The following is a 5,850-nucleotide window of genomic DNA, read 5'->3' on the forward strand; positions in this document are numbered from 1 at the left end:
GAATCATCCTCCATGACTCTTCTACCCGTTCACTAAGGCAGGGTCTCTCTCTCTCTCAAATCCATAGCTCATTGATAAACCTAGTCCTCCAGGCCAGCTTGCTCTTCATGTCTCTTATCTCTCTCTTTTTAAATTTATTTATTATGTATATAGTGTTCTGGGCACCAGATCTCATTACAGATGGTTGTGAGCCATCATGTGGTTGCTGGGAATTGAACTCAGGACCTCCGGAACAGCAGTCAGTTCTCTTAACCTCTGAGCCGTCTCTCCAGCCCGTGTCTCTTATCTCTTGCCATTCAAGGCTGGAACGACAGGCAGCTGCCATACCTACTCAGTCCTTTCCATCGTTTTCTGGGGAACCGAATTTGAGTCCTCAATCTTTCATGGCTTTCAGCCTCTCAAACGTGTATCTCTTAGAGTTAGACCCAGCTTCTATGATGGAGGAGGGTTATCTGTCTATTGTGTTATTTTCATTGGTCAATAAAGAGACTGCCTTGGCCCCTTGATAGGACAGAAAATTAGGTAGGCGGAGTAAACAGAACAGAATGCTGGGAAGAGGGCTATGAGGCAGAAACCATGGAGCCAGCCACCAGGTCAGACATGCTGAATCTTTTCCGGTAAGCCACCACCTCGTGGTGCTACAGATTATTAGAAATGGGTTAATATCAAGATATGAGAGTTAGTCAGTAACTAACTCTCTAGAGATAATGGGCCAGGCAGTGCTTAAATGAATACAATTTGTGTGTTGTTATTTCCGGGCTAAGCTAGCTGTGCAGGAGCTGGGCGGGATGAAAAGCAGGCCTGCCCGCAGCCCCTCACTACACTTCTAGAGTCTTCCTTGGCTTGCTTTGATAGGTGCTCACTTGGAACTTGAAGCATCATACCTTTGCCTTGCTGGCGATCGCATCTAACACATCTCTCCACGACACAGAGGGGCAGATGGGTTTGAGCTGAAGTTTGGTGGTGCAAGGCCTCAGACCACCAAGGGCCTGAGGATAGACGAAGAAGGCCACAACTGTGACTTAGGAACTGGGACTGTCCTGGGAAGAGAATTTGTTCCACAGGTTACAGGACTCAGTGTGGTTCCCGTGTGCCAAGAATAGCCACGGGCATTGCTTTTATAATATTTATTTGTTTATATTTTGAGACAGGACCTCTCTATGTAGCTCTGGCTGCCATTCTAGGAGCTATGGGTCCGATGTTTATGTCTGCTTTATCTTTTTCCTTTACAGATGCTATTTCCTCAGATTTTACATTATTTGAACGTTTCTATTTCCTTAAAAATGACCTAATGCGGGCTGAGCCTGCTGAAGCAAGGAAGCCCATTCTGGATGCATCTGTGTCTTGTCCCCGCCCTGAGAGACTGGGGATGAAGCTGATGTGGTTCAGTGCTTGCTGAGCAAACACAAGGCCCTGGATGTCAAAAAAAAAAAAAAAAGCAAAAGAAGAATGGCAGAAAATGAGTCTTTTGTAGCCCAGGCTAGCCTCAAATTTGCTATGTAACCAAATCCCAAGAACCCAAGAAAGTCAGGCATGGTGCCTACAGAGATGAGAGTCACCGATGGGGTAATTAATCCAAGGAGCTAACAGGCTGCTAGCTCGATGCACACAGTGCTAATATCAAGGAGACCCTGTCTAGAACAAGAGAGGGGACAAGGGCCAGCACTTGAGGTTGTCCTCTGACCTGCCTATGGTACCATGTCACATACACAAGCAGCAGAGATATGCACACATACAAAAGGAGAGAAATAATTTTTCTATTTTTTCAAGACAAGGTTTCTCTGTGGAGCCTGGCTGTTCTAGATCTTGCTCTGTAGACCAGGCTGGCCTCGAACTCATAAATCATCTGCCTCTGCCTCCCAAGTGCTGAGACTAAAGAAGTATGCCACTACACCCAAAAAAAAGGATGTCTAAAGTCTTGAAGAAGTTAGGAGAGGGCCGGCCAGTGAGACAGCCAGGCGGATGAAGGCACTTGCCATGAAGCCTAATGAGCTACTTGGGTTTGATTTTCTGGATCCAAATGTTAAAGGGAGAGAACTGACTCCTGCAGGTTGTCCCCCACCCTCCGCTCAAGCCCCAGCTCATAAACAAACAGTAAATGTAAGAAAAGTTACTGTCCTAACTTGCTCTCTGTTGTTGTGATAAACACTGTGACCAAAAGCAACTTGGGGAGAAAGGGTGTGTTTGGCTTGCAGGTCAGGGTCCATCATTGAGGGAAGCCAGGGCAGGAACTAAAGCAGAGCGTAGAGGAATGCTGCTTGCTGGCTTGTTCCCCCGGGGTTGCTCACCTACCCTGCATATACAACCAAAGACCACCACTGGCTCATTGGTTAAGAGCACTGGCTGCTCTCACAAAGGACCTAAATTTGGTTCCCAGAAGCCATTGTGTAGCTCACAGGCTCTTGTAATTTCAGTTTCACAGAATCTGACACCCTCTTCTGGCCTCTCTGGGCACCAAACACACACACAGTACACATACACACATGTAGACACTCATTTTTTTAAAAAAAGTAATAACCAAAATAAAATAAAATAGAAAGTAATGATCTATGTTTTTTACAGAGAGCAGGTCATCATCACCTACAGGTCCTTGGAATTCAGTGGTAGAGACGGAGTATAAACACCAACACAGTATGGTGGCATAGTTGTAGGTTGTAGTTTTAATGTCTGTGGAGAAAATCAAGACAGGGTAATAGACTGGAGGAGGTGGGTAAGGAAGAACCCTCTGCAGAACCTGAGTGACAGGTCTGAGTATTCGGGGAAATGAGCAAAGGGAATGGCAGAAAATTACAGCAAGATGCTGGGGAGAGACAGGAGAGAGAGAGAGACAGACAGAGACAGAGAGACATACTAAGCCAGGCATGGTGATGCACAACTTTAGTTCCAGCACTTGGGAGGCAGAGGCAGGTAGATCTCTGAGTTCAAGGCCAACCTGCTCTACAGAGCAAGTTCCAGAAAACAAAGGCTCCACAGAGAAACCTGTCTTGAAAAACAAAACAAAGACATACTGTTAGGTGAATGGCTTATAGACAATTCAGCAGAGAAAAGTGCTTAATACCAAGCATGACAATCTAAGTTCTACCCCCAGGACCCACATGGTGGAAGGACAGAGCCAATAGTCCACAGCTGTCCTCTGATCTACAATATACAACACACACACACACACACACACATGCATGCACACACACATGCATTCACATACACACAATGTAAAGTTGATTTCGTACTGGGGATGATGGCACACAACTGTAACCTTAGTTCTTGGTAGGGAGAGGCAGGAGGATTACTACAAGTCCAAAGTTAGCCTGGTCGACATAGCGAGTTCCAGGTAGCTAAGGCTGTACACCATGACTGTATCTCTACAGGATATCAGAGAGACAGACAGAGAGAGACAGAGACACACAGAGAGATTTCTTTTTATTCCTTTTTTTTTTGAGACTGTGTCTCTCTGTGCACCCCTGGTGTCCTGGAACTCACTCAGTAGACCAGACTGGCCATGAACTCAGAGATCCTCCTGCCTCTGCTTCTGGGATTAAAGGTGTGCACCACCACTGCCCAGCAGAGAATTTCAACAGAGTGACAGCAGCCCCCTGTATGACTGGCTTCAGGTGGCACCTTTGTGATCTGGTGCCTCTCTAGGGCCTGGACCTCTTCCCAGCCTGTGTCCCCACATCTGCTGAGCTCTGCTATGCCTGCCCTCAGGGCCTCATGCCACACCCTGACTGTGAGCATCCATTTCTTCTGTTCCCTCCACTCAAGCATCTTCTGGTCTTCTCTTCCTGTCTTTGTGGGCAGCTATGCATTAGAGACCTGAAGGGAAGGTAGGGGCCAACCAGACTTGTCCTGGTCCTCTAGAGAAGACAAACTCAGAGAGTGGGCACACTCTGGTCCACCTACCATGCTGGGCCAGCTGGTCCCAACATAGAGGCTCCAGCGTCAGCCTCCTTGGAGGCAAATGGGGTGACAGTGAGACTTCTTACCACGCAGCGGTTGCACTGCAGCTCCGCTTAGCTCTTTGTGCCCATCTTTGTTGTATATTAGTATTTTATAAATGTAAAGCCTCAGTTTTCAAGCCTGCAATGATGTGACTCACATATCATAAGAAGTCATTTGAAGATACACAATCTGGTGGTTTGGGCTATGCAAACAGGGTGCTATAATCCTTGTCGAAATCCTAGTCCAGAATGTTCTCTCTAAATCTTTTCTATTCAAAAAGCCACTAGTCCTCCAACTTCCAGTCCCTGGCAGTCCCTCGGTCCCAGATCCCAATCCTAGGCAGTCACTAGTCTATTTTTTGTCAAACTGAAAAATAAGGATTTATCTCTTTTGGACATTTCATGTAAGTGGGACCCTATAACATGATTGTTCGTATCTGGCCTGTTTCACTAAGCATGGCCTTCTCAGGGGTCACCTGGGTGTGTTGTGGTACATGCCCTTCTTATAATGGTCTGCTCTGTTCCTTTAAGAGACAAGCCATGTCCACTCCCCCTTACCCCTCTCGTCTTTCTGCTGAGGTAAGCTGATCTTCAGCTTCCAGCCTGCATCCCTTCCTTTTCTGTCTCCCTCGAAGAGGCAGCTTCTGTCTCTCCTCACTTCTCCCCTTCCCCCTTCTGTTTCTCTCTCTCCTCCTCTCTCTGTTCTTCTCCTTTCTCCCCTTCCCTTCCATAACCCACTAAATAAATATCCAACCTCACTCTGAATGGCGTGCCTATCCATTTGTCTCTTGCTCACTGTGTGGCTCCCTGCCCTGGACCAGCCACCTTTGGAAACCTGTGGCATGGGCTTGTGGCATGCCCATCTGTCTGTCTCTCCTTGTGGGACTCACTGCCCCTTGTGGCCCACTGCAACCACTTTGGAAACTGTGCTGTCCCTGCCTGGGACAGGCTGTTCTCGGAACGGCTGCTCACAGATGCCTCTTGGGGACCTGCAGCGTTTCTGCCACTGTAGCCACTTGGGGACCTGCAGCATTTTTATTTAATCCATTACACTTCTTATGGCTGAGTAAAATCCATCTGAATGGGCATACCACATTTAGCTTTTCCGTTCATCAGCTGAGTGACCACGGCTCCTGATCAACCTGTGTCGGCTGTGCTGTTGGTGGGAGTCTCTCACTAAGACCTTGAGCTATGACTGGATTGCTGTAGTCTTTCCCAGCTGGGAAATTTAACAGCCACTAAGGACCAACCTTGAGGTCACATGCTTCATCTCTTAGATCCCCCCAGATAGACTGATGACCCTGTATTCCTGGCTTGCTTGCAGCCTCTGTGGGACTGGTAGCATTCTCTGCCCCAGGATGTATCTTGAACTTTACTGAGACCTCAGGCCCTTTCAACTCTACAGAACTTGTGGGTGAGGGAGCTGGCCAGGAGCTAATTGGCCTCCAGATAAGCTAATCATTTCCCCAGAAGATGGGACCAGCCCTAGCACTCCAGAGGAGGCGGGAGCTGGGGTGACTGTTCCCTGTGGCCTGTGGAAGTGAGAGTGACCTGGAGCTGCCCAGACCACACACCACCCAGGTTAAATTAGAGACACTTGTTTGCTAGTCCCTTAAATGCATTTCCCTTGCAAGCCACTTAATGGGAATCCAGACGACCTGTGCTGGGAGAGGGGGAGAGAAGGTGGACCAGGCCAGACAGCTGGGGCCTGTGGGGGTCAGGGGAAGGGGTATATGGGGTGTTGGTGGCCCAGGGGTCAAGGTCAACCAGACTTCTGAAGGAACCGGTCACCTGGATGTTTACCCCACAGAGAGTGAGGAACTCAGGGGGTCCCAATACAGTCCCCAACCCACCCAGTGCGGTTGGGGACTGTATTGGGACCCCTTGAGTTGAGTTTCTAGCAAGGCAGTGTGCA

This window comes from Myodes glareolus, chromosome 7 (assembly GCF_982192425.1).
Source record: "Myodes glareolus chromosome 7, mMyoGla1.1, whole genome shotgun sequence".
In the NCBI taxonomy this organism is placed as follows: Eukaryota; Metazoa; Chordata; class Mammalia; order Rodentia; family Cricetidae; genus Myodes; species Myodes glareolus.